We start from the raw sequence: 17,491 nt of genomic DNA, 5'->3' as shown, positions 1-17,491 counted from the left end.
GATCTGCTTGGAGCACCAATCCCTTCAATTCATCACTTACAGGGACAATTCGACTCTCGGTTTCTTTTCCCTGAGTTTGGTGAAATTTTTAAAAATTGAAAGCGACCAATATCAGAGCGAACCTCGTCACCGACATGATCACAGATACAGAGCGGCCTCACTCTGCTTCAGTGAGATGAAAGACCAGAGCGGTTTCAAGGTCGAATGCAATTGTAAGCAAAGCTCGATCAATGAAAGTGCAGCTCATTGAGGTGCCTTTAAAGTCCTGATTGTTTGAACTGAATTTCTTCCGAAAGCGCTTCAGATTCAGGTGGAGTGATTTGGGGACTTCCTTTCCCTCATCGCAAAAGTTTGAACCGCAGCTCAAGATCAATAGTCCCGGGCTAAATTAGGGATTCGCCGGGATATGAACCTCACATCGAGAATTATACTCCCACCTCAATGAGCCCAGAAACAAGAACGTGTCGTCACATTTACGTGTCACGGTCACATTCTAAACTGGTTTGTCCTGTATTTTACATTACTGTCTAAATATTACAGATAAGCAGAGCACTTGAGCTGTCACAGCTGTGACTTTGACTTTTCTCCCTCTCCTCTGGATCTCCCCGGCAACTGCCACTAACCACAATCTTCTCTCACACTTCTCCATCAGGAAGTTCCGAGCCTCGGTTTTCAAATGAAATAACTCCCATCTCTTCAATCACCGACAGCCCAGAGAGAGTTTCATAATTTCAGCTCTCACTTTGCCCAAATCCTCCTTGAAGTACCATGAAAATAATTGTCCTTAAGTCACTAATAATATAATTAAGAACTTTTATTGTCTGGGGTTTTATTTCAGATTCCACGGCTTTTAAAGGTCACTGCGGATGTTTAACGAATCGCCTCTTGGTTGGAGGTTTCTGTGTGGGAAAGATCAGGAAGTGATAATTGAGAGACCGAGGATGAAGCTGTTTGATGGGAGCACTGGGGACACAGACCGTGCGCGGCTCCAGTGGAGCAATCGGTCAGCGCGCGTTATTTCTACAATAATTATACACTCGAGAAATGCTGGGGTTGTGAGCTCCAGCACCATCTAAAGTAGTTGAACCTTCTAAACATTTTGACTGGAGTTCAAGGTACAACCGGTTCCATAACACATCGACTTCTTCATGTCCCCATGTGGGCACTGAGGCTCCTCGGGCCTCCCGTCTTGCAATAGCAGGTGAGAGTTTATTTATTTATAGGAGGGAGAGGGGGCGATTGGCGAGAGCTGAAATGGTAAAGCGGCCGGCACGACATCTTTAAATCTGAAGAACCAAAAACACAATTCTTCTTTCCGTGAAGCAGGTATTCATCGGTTTGAAGTGTCGTGTAGGGAAAATTCGGGAGGCAAATCTGCTGCCTGGTGTCACGGTGTAACGGGTGAAATTATTCAGCTTTCAATTGTTGATCGGCTGAAATGTCGAGAGGCCTTTCCCAGCTCCCGTGTGGAACAAGTTCAGCTTTTGAACCATTGGGTAAAGTGTTTTTTTTATTGCTGCGAACGAATGACAAGACATTTTGTACAAACAAGAAGAATTGTAAACTCACGAGTTCGCTGTCCATGTTTCTTACATCATGTTCAACAGAAACAAGGATTCTCCTCAACACGTTGCTGAAAATTGGAAAAAAAGAGATACTCCCCCGAATTCGACATCGACAGAGATAATTCTGAGTCCCACCCTGAATCTGTATCATGGAAACCAATCTTATAGCGAGTCTGGATAGCTCAGTCGATAGAGCATCAAACTTTTAAAATAGGTAGTGATCTGAGGGTCCAGGGTTCAAGTCCCTGTTCAGGCTAAAAGTTTTAAAACAGCTGGCAAGTTCTGCTTTTCAGGCGGACCAATATCAGCGAAAGGAGCAAGAGTTGGCCATTCAGTCCCTCGAGCCTGCTCCGCCATTTGATAACGTCATCGCTGATCTTCGACCTCAACTCCACTTTCCCGACCAATCCCCAGACCCCTTGAGTTCCATCGTGTCCAAAAATCGATCTATCTCAGTTTTGAATCGATTCAATGGCTCAGCATCCACAGCCCTCTGGGGGAGAGAATTCCAATGGTTCACAACCCTCTCAGTGAAGAAATTATTCCTCATCTGTGTACCAAATGGCCGGCCCCTTATCTTGGGATTATAACCATTAATTCTGGACTCTCCAGCGAGGGGAAACAGCATCCCAGCATTTACACTGTCAAGCCCTCCAAGAATTTTACATGTTTCAATGAGATCACCTCATTATTGTAAACTGCAGAGAATATAGGCCCATTCTGCTCAATCTCTCCTCACAGGACAAACCTCTCATCCCAGGAATCAATCTAGTGAACCTTTGTTGCACCCACTCTAAGGCAAGTGTATCGTTCCGCAGGTAAGGAGATCAAATCTGTACACAGTACTCCAGATGCGGTCTCACCAAAGCCCTATTTTATTACAGCAAAACTTCCTTATCCTTGTTCTCCAACCACCTCGCAATAAAGGCCAACACACCATTTGCTTTCCTAATTGCTTGCTGCACCTGCATGTTAACTTTCTCTGATCCATGTACAAGGACACACAAATCCCACTGAATACCAACATTTCGTGGTCTCTCATCTTTTACAAATATTCTGCTTTTCTATTCTTCCTACCAAAGTGAATAATCTCACATTTCCCCACTTTATACTTCATTTACCAACTTCTCGCCCACTCACTTCACCTGTCTGTATCACTTTGCATCCTCTTTGCGTCCTCCTCACAGCTTACTTTCCCACCAATTTTGTCTCATCAGCAAACCTGGATACATTACACTCGGTCCCCTCATCTAAGTCATTAATATAGATTGTAAATATCTGAGGCCCAAGCACTGATCTTCATGGCACCCCACTGGTTACAACCTGCCAACCCCAAAATGACCTGTTTATTCTGACTTCCTGTTTTCTGTACGTCAACAATTCCCCAAACCATGTTAATATATTACCCACAATCCCATGAGCCCTAATGTTGTTTAACAAACTTTTGTGTGGCACCTTATCGAATGCCTTTTGAAAATCCAAATGTACGACATGCACTGGTGCTCCCTTATCTACCCTGCTATCTACACCCTCAAAACCTCTTATAGATTTGTCAAACACGATTTCCCTTTCATAAAAGCGAGTTGCATGTGTCTAATTATAACATGATTTTCTAAGTGCCCTGTTACTACCTCCCTAGTAATAGATTCTCGCAATTTCCCTCCTACTATTGTCAGGCTAAATGGCCTGTAGTTCCCTATTTTCTCTCTCCCTCTTTCTTGAATAGCCGGGTTACATTTGGTACCTTCCAATCCAAGGGGACCTTTCTCGAATCATGGGAACTCTGGAAGATAAAACCAGTGCATCCACTGTCTCTGCAGCCACCTCTTTTTAAACCCTAGGATGTAGGCCATCAGGGCCAATGAATTTGTCAGCTTTTAGTCCCATTAATTCCTCCAGTACTTTTTCTTTACTAATCTTAATTGCTTTAGGTTCCTCACTCTGATTCCTCACCTTGGTTCCCCAATACTTCTGGTATGATTTTTGTGTCTTCTACTGTGAAGACAGATACAGAATACTTGTTAAACGTCTCTGCCATTTCCTTGTTCTCCATTATAAATTCTCCTGTCTCTGTCTCCAATGGACCCATGTTTACTTTCGCTAATCTCTTCCTTTATATACACTTGCAGAAGCTCTTACAATCCATTCTTATATTTCTTGCTGGTTCTATTTTCTCCCATTTTAGCAATTTCGTGGTCATCCTTTGCTGATTTCTCAAACTCTCCTAATCCTCAGGCTTACTATTCTTTTTGGCAACATTGTAAGCCTCTTTTAACCTAACACTATCATTAATTTCTCCAGTTAACCAAGGTTGGACCACTTTTACGGTGGAGCTTTTAATCCACAAGGGAATGTAATTTTGTTGAGGAATTCTAAATTATTTCTTTAAATGTTCACCATTGCTTATCTATTATCATATTTTTAATCTCTTTTCCCAAACTACCTTAGCCAACTCACCCCTCATAACTCCGTAAATGGTTTTGTTTAAATTTGAGACCCCAGTTTCGGACTTAACGACATCACTCTCAAACTCAATATCAAATTCTATCATATTATGATCATTCTTCCCCAGAGGATCATCTACTATAAGATTACTAATTAACCCTGTTTCATTACACAATACTAGATCTGAAATAGCCTGTTCCCTTGTTGATTCCTCGACATATTGATCTAGAAAACTGACTCGAATGAATTCCATGAACATAAAACAGCTTATCTTGAGTTGCAAACATGGTGTCAACACGATGGGATGACTTATGACTGGAAGCCATGGTCAGATCTGCCAGGTGAATTCGATGTTTGCTGCTAACATGGAGAATTAATGAAACCAAGACTTCCCTGCAGAGCAAGGAGTTGGGAAGAAAGATGCTGGGCATTGAGAGGCGAAGGATTTTGTAGATAGCAGGATGAATAAAAAAAGGATCTCAACTCCCTGCTTCTTTTCTATACTGATAAATATAGACAGAAATCTCATCTCCGTGCTTCTTTCAGATAATGAATGTCTTAATGCTCAAGAGATCACTGATCCAAACCAATTATCTCCTCTCGCACTCTCCTTCCAATCTTGCACACGTTGCTTAACTTTGAAATTGTGCATTTTTTCACAGTGGAATTCAATTTAAAGGAAACGATGCTGTGATCAGCTTGTGTTGTTAAGGAGATGGAGCACCAGGAAATACATAAAAGGTTGATGATAAAAGTGACTGTTCAGACACTGTGAGCTACAGTTAAAGGTCGGCAACATTAAAAGTGTCAGGCAGCAGATCTTTTCCAAATCTTGACACAAATGGCAAGAAAATGTAACGCGGACTTTGATCAATGTCACGACTTTCAAATAGCAGACATTTTATACACAAGGCAAGAAAGATTTACAAGGATGTTACCTGGACTGTAGAATTTTAGCTATGAGGAAAGATTGGATAGGCTGGGGTTGTTTTCTTTGGAACAGAGGAGACTGAAGGCAGATTTAATTGAGGTGAACACAATTATGAAGGTCCCAGATAGCGTGGTTTGGAAGGACCCACTTCTCTTAGCAGAGAGGTTAAGAACCAGGGGTATAGATTTAAAGTGATTGGTAGAAGGTTTAATGGGGAACTGAGGAGAAATTATTTCACCCAAGGTTTGTGGGGTCTGGAACTGACTGCCTGAAAGGGTGGGAGAGGCGGACATCCTCATCGCATTTTAAGAATACTTGAACTGCCGGTAGCTACAAGGCTATGGGCCAAGAGCTGGAAAGTGGGATTAAACTGGATAGCTCTTTTTCGGCCGGCACAGACGCAATGGGCCGAATGGCCTCTTTCTGTGCCGTAAATTTATTTGATTCTATGAGTCTAATTAACAGTAAGCAGGGTAGTTCAGTGATCATGAGAACGCTACTGAAGATAAATAACTGCTGGGAACCAAGCAATGCGTCCTTGTAAACCACAGACTGGGGAAGTTCCAGCTCCAGTGACAGAGATGGATCACAACAGGGTATAAAAGTGACGGGATACTGATGTAAGGGACAGTCAGGACTGGAGACACCTGAGATCAAGCTCAGGGTGCCTGAGGTTCCATCCAGCGGGATCATCTCGTGTACACGGGGGACTGGCATGTTTACTCTGGTACAGTACAGGAAAGAGAATTTGCTCATATATTTCTGAATGAGGTATTAAAGTTGCTGACTCTCAGACTTGTTAATTAATAAGACAATGCATTAGTTAGAACCTGCCATCCCTTAGTCTCTCTGCTCCTCTAATTTTAAACTTTGACCATTTAGTGCATATTTCATCTCATTTTACTTCCTCTCAAAATGTATCACGTCACATTTCTCTGCATTAAATTTCACCCGCCTGTTTACGAACCTGTGGACGTCACAATGAAGTCACTGACACTCCTCTTCCCAGTTCCCCACGCTGCCAATGTTGGCGTCACCTATAGATTTTCACCTTGTGTCCCACATACCCAAGCTCAGATCATTCTCTATATTGAGAAGAGCAATGGTCCCAACACTGACCCTGGGGGACACCACTGTTTACATCCCTCCAATCTGAAGAACATCCATTAACCACTACTCTCTGTTTTCTGCCCTTTACACAACTTCCTACCCACACTGCCTCATTTATTTTAATACCGTGCGTATTAATTTTATCAACAAGCCTCCTGTCCGGCACCTTATCAAACACCTGTTCACAATCCATCAACACAACATCCACTACATTCCCTTTATCAGTATACTCGAGTTATCTCAAATAATCCATGTTGGCTATTCTTGATTAATGTGTTTTTCGAACAAATGTTGAAATGTTTGCTCCACCTCATCTGGTTTCATCTTTTTCAAGCCACAACAGAAAGGTCGAGTTTTCTCCTGGAGCTCAATGTAAATTAATTTTTAAAAATGATGCTTCAGACAATGACGGATATCTGGACTTCGAACCGCCCATTCAGTGGCGCAACTCCCGCCCCCACACACTCCGATTGGCTGGAGGACCAACTGTCAGCACAGCCGTCCAGTCAATTTACCATAAGACCATAAGAGATAGGAGCAGGAGTAGGCCATTCGGCCCCTCGAGCCTGGTCCGCCATTTAATGAGATCATGGCTGATTTGATTTATACCTCAGCTCCACTTTCCCGCCCTTTCCCCATATCCTTTGACTCCCTTGCTGATCAAAAATTTGTCTAACTCAGCCTTGAACGTATTCAATGACTCAGCCTCCACAGCTTTTTGGGGTAAAGAATTCCAAAGACTCACGACGCTCTGGGAGAAGAAATTCCTCCTCATTTCCGTCTTAAACGGGCGACCCCTTATTCTGATACTATGCCCCCTAGTTTTAGATTCCCTCATGAGGGGTAACATCCTCTCAGCATCTACGCTATTGAGTCTCCACAGAATCTTGTCTGTTTCAATCAAAACTCCATTGAGTGTAGACCCAACCTGTTCAATCTTTCATCATAAGACAACCCTTCCATACCCGGAATCAACCTAGTGAACCGTCTCTGAACTGCCTCAAATGCAAGTATGTCCTTCCTCAGAACTGTGTGCAGTACTCCAGTTGTGGTCTCACCAGCACCCTGTACATTTGTAGCATGACTTCACTGATTTTATGCTCCATCCCCATGGACATAAAAGCCAATATTCCGTTTGCCTTCCGGATTACCTGCTACACCTGTATGTTGAATTTTGTCTTTCTTGCACGAGGAAACCCAGATCCCTCTGTAGTGCAGCATTTTGTAGTATTTCTCCATTCAAATAAAAAAGCAAAATATTTTTTCCTCCCAAAGTGGATGACTTCACATTTTCCCACATTATATTCCATCTGCCAATTTTTTGCCCATTCGCTTAACCAGGCAAGATCCCTTCACAGACACGTTGTGTCCTCATTGCAACTTGCTTTTCCACCTATCTTTGTATCATCAGCAAATCTGGCCACAAGACACTCTGTTCCTTCATCCAAGTCATTGATATATATTGTAAATAATTGAGGCCACAGTACTGATCCCTGCAACACCCCACGAGTTCGATGAAATGCCTACAAATTTCCGCTCCTCCTATTGGTCCGGAACTCTCCTTAATCGCCAGGCGGGATTAATGGTGAGACTGGCGGTCCCGAGGTGCATTTGGAAAATAAACATTAATTGAACCCTTCAGTTGCAACAGTTAATAAAACGAAATTAATAAAAGTCACTGAAATTTTTTTTCTGGAGTTCACCAAATTCGGGGTGGAGCGGGGGAGGGCTTCTATGCTGTGTGTTTGTGCCGGTTAAAATGGCTCGAAGCGCTGGGGTTTCAGTTCATTTTATTATCCTTGGTCCAAACGCGATCTCTCTGCTTCCAATGTCTTTGTTTTTCGGCCTGATATTAAGATCATCAATGGCGGCTGCATCACCCAGCATGCAGCGCGGTACAGATTGTGCCCTATCTGAATCAGTGGAGCCCAGTGCGCAGGCGCGGTATTGACTCATTACCGGTCAGTGTGTCCTGAGCATGCGCGGCCAGTCGAGGCTGCGGGAGGAGCGCGTTCGGTGCAGGTCAGAGGATCGGAGCAAGAGGCTCAATAAACCCCGGGGCCCGGGTCCGGGCTCAGGCCCAGGCTCAGGCTTTACAAACCCCGAGTGCGGCCCCAGACCCGAATATAAAACAGTGAACATTATCCCCCCCTCACTACCCGCCGGGAAATGAAGGGGAAATGGGGATCGGTCAGGGAGCGTCTGTAAATGATGGAGAAATGGTGATCGGTCAGGGAGCGTCTGTAAATGAAGGAGAAATGGGGATCGGTCAGGGAGCGTCTGTAAATGAAGGAGAAATGGTGATCGGTCAGGGAGCGTCTGTAAATGAAGGAGAAATGGTGATCGGTCAGGGAGCGTCTGTAAATGAAGGAGAAATGGTGATCGGTCAGGGAGCGTCTGTAAATGAAGGGGAAATGGGGATCGGTCAGGGAGCGTCTGTAAATGAAGGAGAAATGGGGATCGGTCAGGGAGCGTCTGTAAATGAAGGAGAAATGGTGATCGGACAGGGAGCGTCTGTAAATGAAGGAGAAAGGATGATCGGACAGGGAGCGTCTGTAAATGAAGGAGAAAGGGTGATCGGACAGGGAGCGTCTGCAATTGAAGGGGAAAGGGTGATCGGACAGGGAGCGTCTGTGAATAAAGGAGAAATGGTGATCGGTCAGGGAGCGTCTGTAAATGAAGGGGAAATGGGGATCGGTCAGGGAGCGTCTGTAAATGAAGGAGAAATGGTGATCGGTCAGGGAGCGTCTGTAAATGAAGGAGAAAGGGTGATCGGACAGGGAGCGTCTGCAATTGAAGAAGAAATGGGGATCGATCAGGGAGCGTCTGTAATTGAAGGAGAATTGTTGATCAGTCAGGGAGCTTCTGCAATTGAAGAACTGGTGATCGGTCAGGGAGCGTCTGTAAATGAAGGAGAAATGTGATTGGTCAGGGAGCGTCTGTAAATGAAGGAGATATGTAATTGGTCAGGGAGCATCTACAAATGAAGCAGAAATAGTGATCAGTCAGGAAACTTCTGTAAATGAAGGAGAAATGATGATAGGTCAGTGATCGTCTGTAAATGAAGGAGCAATGGTGATCTCTATATCTTTATTCATCCGAGCTCGAGCTTTGGATGCTGTTCCTTTCCTCCTCGTGGGAATCTGTCTCCTCTGTACCCATTCCCACTCCTCCTTGAAGGCCTCCCACTGTTCAATTACTGTTCTGGCTGCCAATTTTTGATTCCAATTCACCTGGACAAGATCCCTTTTTAACTCACTGGAATTAGCCCTCCTCCAGTTCAGAATTTTCACATTTGACTGTCCCCTGTCCTTTTCCATAACTGTTCTAAACCTAATGAGATTATGATCACTGCTGCCCCATTGAAACATGCTCCACCTGCCCCACTTCATTCTCCACATCGAGCCCACTGCTGTACTCACATTCACTCTCTCACACTCACTCTCTCACACTCTCTCACTCACATTCACTCTCTCTCACTCTCACTCACATTCACTCTCTCACACTCACTCTCTCACACTCACTCTCACACTCACTCTCTCATTCACTTTCTCACATTCACTTTCTCACATTCACTCTCACACTCTCTCACTCACATTCACTCTCTCTCACTCTCACTCTCTCACATTCACACTCTCTCACACTCACTCTCTCACACTCACTCTCTCACACTCACTCTCTCATACTCACTCTCTCACACTCACATTCACTCTCTCACATTCAATCTCCCACATTCACTCTCTCACATTCACTCTCTCACATTCACTCTCTCACATTCACTCTCCCACATTCTCTCTCACACTCACTCTCTCACACTCACTCTCTCACACTCACTCTCTCACACTCACATTCACTCTCTCACATTCACTCTCTCACCCTTTCACTCTCTCACCCTTTCACTCTCTCACCCTTTCACTCATTTTTTTAGGGCCACTGAAAGATGATGCGATGGGTTTGGATTTCAGCACAGGGAGGAGGGAGAGTGTGTGGGACGGGGATTTACAGCTTTGAGGCACAAGAGAGGAAAGAAGGTTTTGTAGACACTAGAATTGTCTTTTCTGAATTTCTACCCTGTACTTACAGTGATGACTTTTATAAACTCCTTTATAGGGTATTAGATGGGGAGGATTTGCAGAGGAAAACTCAAACCAAACAGCACGTCAAGATCTGACAGAGTCACTCGATTCATCAGGACCTGAATATCATCGGCCTTTGAATGTGGAAGGAGAAATGTTTGTCTGTTCTATCCGTGGGAGAAGATTTCAAACATCAGTGTGAGTGGAAAAGCACCGAGACACACACACCCGAGTGAGAGTGTTCCAGTGCACTGACTGTGGAAAGAGCTTTAACCAGTTACACAGCCTGAAAAAACATCGCACCATTCACAGCGGGGAGAAACCGTCCACGTGTTCTGTGTGTGGACGAGGCTTCAACTGATCGTCCAACCTGGAGAGACACAAGGACACACGGACCACGGAGAAACCGTGGAAATGTGGGGACTGTGGGAAGGGATTCAATTACCCTTCAGAGCTGGAAACTCATCGACGCACTCACACTGTGTGTGGGAAGGGATTCACTCGATCATGCCACCTGCTGTCACACCAGCGAGTTCACTCTGATGAGAGACCTTTTAAATGCTCTGACTGTGGGAAGAGCTTTAAAAGCAGAAACGAACTGCTGAGACATCAACGCAGTGACACCGGGGAGAGGCCGTTCACCTGCTCCGTGTGCGGGAAGAGATTCACACTGTCATCACAACTTTTGTGACACCAGCGTGTTCACACTGGGGAGAGGCCATTCACCTGCTCCGTGTGTAAGAAGAGATTCACTCAATCATCCACCCTGCTGACACACCAGCGAGTTCACTCTGATGAGAGACCTTTTAAATGTTCTGACTGTGAGAGGAGCTTTAAAAGCAAAATTGAACTGCTGACACACCAACGCACTCACACTGGGGAGAGACCGTTCTCCTGCTCTGTGTGTAAGAAGAGATTTACTCGATCATGCCACCTGCTGATACACCAGCGAGTTCACACTGGGGAGAGGCCGTTCTCCTGCTCCGTGTGTGGGAAGAAATTCACTCATTCTTCCACCCTGCTAACACACCAGCGAGTTCACTCCGATGAGAGACCTTTAAAATGTTCTGACTGTGAGACGAGGTTTAAAAGCAAAAAGAATCTGCTGACACACCAACGCACCCACACTGGGGAGAGGCCGCTCACCTGCTCCGTGTGAGGGAAGGGATTCACTATTTCATCCAAACTGCTGACACACCAAATTGTTCAGACTGGGGAGAGACCTTTTTAATGTTCTGACTGCACGAAGAGCTCTAAATACAGATACAAATTGTGAAGACATCGACACACTCACGTCAGAGAGAGGCCGTTCACCTGCTCCCTGTGTAAGAAGAGATTTACTCGGTCATCACACCTGCTGAGACACCAGCGAGTTCACTCTGATAAGAGACCTCTGAAATGTTCTGACTGTGAGAAGGGATTTAAAACAAATGATCTGAAACACCAACACACTGACACTGGGGAGAGACTGTTCACCTGCTCCATGTGTGGGAAGGGATTCACAAATTCATCTGACCTTCTGAGACATCAACTTGTTCACACTATTGAGTGACCTTTTAATGCAGTAACTTTGAGAAGAGCTTTAAAAGCAGAAATGAACTGCTGACACATCAACTCACGCACATTGTGGAGAGACTGTTCACCTGCTCCGTGTGTGGGAAGGGATTCACTCAGTCATCACACGTGCTGAGACACCAGCGAGTTCACAAGTGACTGCAGGGTTTGGATTCTGCAGTTAATCACATCCAGGACTGAACTATGGTGTTTAGAGTCAGGAAGAACAACGTGTAAGGATTAACCCATTAACAGATAGAATTTAGTATAATTATAATCAATAGTAGAAGTAGAACAAAATGTACTGTGAATCTATGTATCTATAAATGTAAACTGTACTGTGTATTAATATAGAATGAACCATGTAACGTGTGTTCAATAAGAAAGTGCTGGTGGGCCGAGAAGGATGCATGATGGTTATTACAGTCAAGTTTGCAGTTAAAACTAAAAGGATGCTGACAACAGTAAAGTGGGAATGAACAGACCTAAGGGAGGAATGTGCTGTGATAGCATAATATCTAAAATACATGTAGATAAAGGGACTGAAGGTTCATTAAATCAAGGAGTCACTCAGGCTCAGGCCTCTCTATCTCGAGCCTCCACAAGCCAGTCAGTAGAAGTCTGTTTATACAAACGGTTCTGTGAAGGCTGGCAATGCAAACTCTAAATAAGGTTCTGTTAAGTCTGTAACAACAAGGCACGGATGTTACCAGGAGTTATGCTTGGAATGTAACTTCTGAAGGTTGAGAGACATGAATAATGGTCAGGCTGAGAGATGTGGATGTGAGAGTGAACTGCTCATAAACTGAAAAAGGGAATAAGAAGAGACCTCAAAAGCTGAGGAAGGCGAACAAGATTCTGGCAAGGAAGAAGAGAACTTTTCAGTCAACAGATCACAGCAAGAGAGAGAGAGAGAGAGACTGCACTGTAGTCACTTGGAGGGATAGAGAGAGAGAGAGAGAGACCGCACCGTAGTCACTTGGAGGGATAGAGAGAGAGAGAGAGAGACCGCACCGTAGTCACTTGGAGGGATAGAGAGAGAGAGAGAGAGACCGCACTGTAGTCACTTGGAGGGACAGAGAGAGAGAGAGAGAGACCGCACCGTAGTCACTTGGAGGGACAGAGAGAGAGAGACCGCACTGTAGTCACTTGGAGGGATAGAGAGAGAGAGAGAGAGAGACCGCACTGTAGTCACTTGGAGGGACAGAGAGAGAGAGAGAGAGAGACCGCACCGTAGTCACTTGGAGGGACAGAGAGAGAGAGAGAGAGACTGCACCGTAGTCACTTGGAGGGATAGAGAGAGAGAGAGAGACCACACTGTAGTCACTTGGAGGGACAGAGAGAGAGAGAGAGAGAGACCGCACCGTAATCACTTGGAGGGATAGAGAGAGAGAGAGAGAGACCGCACCGTAGTCACTTGGAGGGATAGAGAGAGAGAGAGAGAGAGACAGCACCGTAGTCACTTGGAGGGATAGAGAGAGAGAGAGAGAGAGAGACCGCACCGTAGTCACTTGGAGGGAAAGAGAGAGAGAGAGAGAGACCGCACCGTAGTCACTTGGAGGGACAGAGAGAGAGAGACCGCACCGTAGTCACTTGGAGGGATAGAGAGAGAGAGAGAGACCGCACCGTAGTCACTTGGAGGGACACTCCCGAGGTTTCAAGGAACACTCACTATTTCTCTTTGTTAAGTATCACCTTTTTGCACTAATTGTGATGTGATTAATAAATCGGTTTTGCCTTTAACCGTAATACCAGTACCAGTGGTGATCTTGTTGTTGTCAGGAACCAGTCCTTAGATTGGATCAGATTATAATCCTGAAAATAGTGGTTTAAATCCTACAATTGGCGACCACGAAGGGACTATTTCTGACAACAGCTAAAACCTGGTGGGGGATAGTTACATAAAATAAATTGATTATTTTTCCAGTAAAATGCAGTGAGTGGAGGATAGTTACAGAATATAAATTAATTATTTCTCCAGCAAAATGCAGTGAGTGGGGGATAGTTACAGAATATAAATTGATTATTTCTCCAGTAAAATGCAATGAGTGGGGGATAGTTACATAATATAAATTGATTATTTCTCCAGTAAAATGCAGTGAGTGGAGGATAGTTACATAATATAAATTGATTATTTCTCCAGTAAAATGCAGTGAGTGGGGGATAATTACATAATATAAATTGATTATTTCCCCATTAAAATGCAGTGAGTGCAGTGCACACCCACCACGGGTGGCCTCATAAAATGAGGACAATCAGTTCTTCTTTCCTTGGTGAGAGGTTTCTTCAATCTGGGGATTTAGTTCAGTGATAGAGCGCATGTTTTACATGTGTTGAGATCCTGGGTTCAACTCTCAGCATCTTCCAAAATAATTTTTCACCTGAATTACCCACGGAAAGTTGAATGACGTTTTTTGAGCTCAGCGAGTTCCAACTTCTGAGGCTCCACAAGCATTAAATTGTCCCGGAGCGGGACTTCATCTCTCGGTCCCCTCAACAGCTCAACTCAAAGCAGCCGCCGACTGAGGGGAATGTGTGACGGTGCAATATCGAGCGAGCAGTCCCAGCTCTTGTTCCTGTTTGACGCTCTGTCATTCTTCCATCTCACTTTATGATTCAGAGGTTGGATTTCAGCCTTGTCACTGACCATTAGCGATTGGGTTTTTTTATTTCCGCAGATTTTTTTTGGAAAGTTCAAAGTAAAGAGGAGCAGAAACCCCGTGAACTGAAGCAGAGGTTGAACATTGTGAACACGCGGGACCGCTGGGCATCTCGATGTCCTGGAGAGACGGAGCAGAAAGCTCACGGCTTCACTTCTAAAGTGTCTGCTTGTTTATTTCTCAGGTATCTTTTGCCCCGTGGGGATGTAGCTCAGTGGAAGAGCACATGCTTTGCATGTATGAGGTCCTGGGTTCAATCCCCGGCATCTCCAAACAAGTTACATTTTGGATTCAACTGTGAGAATATCATCTGAGACTCGCCTCACATTCACACACAAGGAGAGACAAGAGTTTCTTCACCTCGCGAAAAACCGAACGCTCCGCACAGAATATAATTCAATGGGAGAGCGCCCACGGTGTTTCAATGGCTCCCATCTCATGGTTGAACAGCTTGCCCAGTGATCGATTATTTCCAGTTTCACAGATTGGGGGGAAGCAGCGGACCGGCATCCGACCACAAAGAGGGAAGAATAGTCTGGATGTTGGGAGCTTCTTCTTTTCCCAGAGAGGAGTGAGCATCTGGAATGCATTCCCGGCTGGTGCGGGGGGTGCTGACCCTCTCTGGTGTGGTGGGTGCTGACTCTCTCTGGTGCGGGGGGTGCTGACCCTCTCTGGTGTGGTGGGTGCTGACTCTCTCTGGTGCGGTGGGCGCCGACCCTCTCTGGTGCGGTGGGCGCCGACCCTCTCTGGTGCGGTGGGCGCCGACCCTCTCTGGTGCGGTGGGTGCTGACTCTCTCCGGTGCGGTGAGTGCTGACTCTCTCTGGTGCGGTGGGTGCTGACTCTCTCCTGTGCGGTGGGTGCTGACTCTCTCCGGTGCGGTGAGTGCTGACTCTGACTCTGGTGCGGTGGGTGCTGACTCTCTCTGGTGCGGTGGGTGCTGACTCTCTCTGGTGCGGTGGGTGCTGACTCTGACTCTCTCTGGTGCGGTGGGTGCTGACTCTGACTCTCTCTGGTGCGGTGGGTGCTGACTCTGACTCTCTCTGGTGCGGTGGGCGCTGACTCTCTCTCCGCCTTCTCGAGGGATCTGGACCGGTTCTTGACTGGGGCAGAGATCGCATCATATAGAAGGTGAGTGGTTTTTTTCTGGATTTTTTTCTGGTTTGTGACCGCTCCCAGGAGATTCCATGTTCCCGGTGGGTGGGGCTGGTGGTGTGTGTAGGAAGTGTCCAGTCACGATGCTCCAGGCATGTGGGGCAGGATTGATGAACCAGCTGGTCTTTTCCTGCCCGTCATGTCCGTCTGTAACCCCAGATCGTTAAGGTGTTTTTAGTGAAGTGATCTTTAAACACAAAACCCTCACCTGGGACAAGTCCTGCGTCCGTCTGTCGTGAAATGAGATTCAATGCTGTCTGGGCCTCACCTTGTCCTCCTCCTTTTACATTATTATATTGTCCGCACACGGTGATATGTTTGGTTAAGATGAAAATACAAATTATCCGCTCTGGGCTCCTCCAGTCTCTCTGTGTTTCTCTCTCCTCCTAACCTGACTGTCAGATAATAGTAACTGGTGTCCTCTCCATCCCGTTCTCAACACCCAGACACGACGACTTACTGAATAAATTCAACACTCACAGACAGTCCAGTGTCAGACAGTTACAGACGGTTTCTCTCCACCTTTCCTTACAGGACTGGCGAAGGATGAATGCCCCGTCAGACCGGTTGATATACAGTAAAAGGGACAGTGACCGTCTCACCAATAGCACCGGAGGTCTGTTCACAGACACAGAATCAGTCTTTCCCTTTCTATCAGTGTGTCTATATTACGCTCAGTAACAGTATCCCGCCTCCTTGTACAGCACTAGGGAGAGAGAAAGACAGACAGACAGAGAGAGACACACAGACAGACACAGTATCAGTCTCACACTTCCCATCAGTGTGTCCGTTTCACACTCAGTAACAATATTCCACCTTCATGTACAGCGCTAGAGAGAGATAAAAACAGACAGGCACAGTATCAGAATTACACTTCCTATCAGTGTCTCTGTATCACTCTCAGTAACAGTATCCCACCTTCATATGCTGTACAAAAGAGAGAGAGAGAAACTGACCTGTAATGTCCCGTTTTCACAGAGTAACAAATTGGAAAATATTCCATTCCAAATGCTATTCCAAGGTGGAGTGACAGAAGATGCAGTCTCATCTCTCACTGATATTATTTCAGAGACAGACACATTATTAATCCCACTCTCAGGGACAGTGTCACACATTTAACCCTCTCTTGCATGTTGTCCCCTCTGCAATCTTGCAGCTCAGGGCCGTTCTGCATTACTCTCAGTGACCGAGAGTTTCACTCCGATTGAAATAAACTGGGACTGTTGCTGCCTGATATTAATCCTACACGGTCCCAGCAAATACACCGACTCCCACTTTCCTCCCCCGTTTCTCCAGGATTGGTTTGAGGAATCCTCCCTCCAGTTTCGGAGTCAAACGTTACTTTATCAGTAAGGGAGCCAAGAATGAACAGAACCCATTGGCTCATTCCACAGCCGCTCACTTTATCTCTGAAAGACTCTTTCCCATCAAAATTCCCCGAGAGAAACAGCAGGGATGGAAACCTCGAGTTTAATAGTTGGAGATTGTAAAGTCAGTCTGGATTCCAGCGTTAGGCACTGGTGGAATCCCATCTGTTTCCCATTCTGGTGCCTGTTCCTGCACTGCCTGTGGAGCCCATTCCCTCTGACCTTTCCCCCAGACCCACTTCCTTTGCTCAGACAGGCGGGAATGGAGAGATCACGGCCCCCGGGGGAAGGGAGCAAAGAGCAGCCTCGTTACAGCAGCTCATCGCTCCGGGACCGTGTCCGCAGATGGGCTCAGAGATCGGCATTGAGTCCGGGGGAAGGGCAGGGGGAGTCCGGGGGCTGTTTGTAAGAGGCGGAGTGGATCAGGAACTGGTCCCGGAACATGGAGTGAGAGGGGGGAAGGGAGAGGTCATTCTCGGGCTGTGTGTGGACAGGGTGTGTCCAGGGGAAGGGAGAGAATGGGAAGAACCTGCTATTAAAACCATTGCTGCTTTCTCTCCCCAAACCAGGAGTGAATGGTCCTGGTTTAGTTCCAGTCTCCCCCTGTTTATTGTTATTGGACAGTGAAGA

The 17,491-nt window shown here is 45.9% G+C and overlaps 2 non-coding genes across 2 annotated transcripts; both read left to right on the top strand.

The window, feature by feature from the left end:
• Positions 1 to 1,736: 1,736 nt before the first annotated feature.
• trnak-uuu (transfer RNA lysine (anticodon UUU)) lies at positions 1,737 to 1,821 on the top strand. The gene is given in 2 exon segments: positions 1,737 to 1,773; positions 1,786 to 1,821. It is a non-coding gene; the product is annotated as a tRNA-Lys (tRNA).
• Positions 1,822 to 14,541: 12,720 nt separating this feature from the next.
• On the top strand, positions 14,542 to 14,613 carry trnaa-ugc (transfer RNA alanine (anticodon UGC)). The gene has a single exon. It is a non-coding gene; the product is annotated as a tRNA-Ala (tRNA).
• The last annotated feature ends 2,878 nt before the right edge of the window (positions 14,614 to 17,491 follow it).

This window comes from Heptranchias perlo, unplaced genomic scaffold, assembly GCF_035084215.1.
Source record: "Heptranchias perlo isolate sHepPer1 unplaced genomic scaffold, sHepPer1.hap1 HAP1_SCAFFOLD_606, whole genome shotgun sequence".
Classification (NCBI taxonomy): Eukaryota; Metazoa; Chordata; class Chondrichthyes; order Hexanchiformes; family Hexanchidae; genus Heptranchias; species Heptranchias perlo.
The sequence above is the reverse complement of the archived record's forward strand: the minus strand, read 5'-3'. Positions and strand labels throughout refer to the sequence as shown.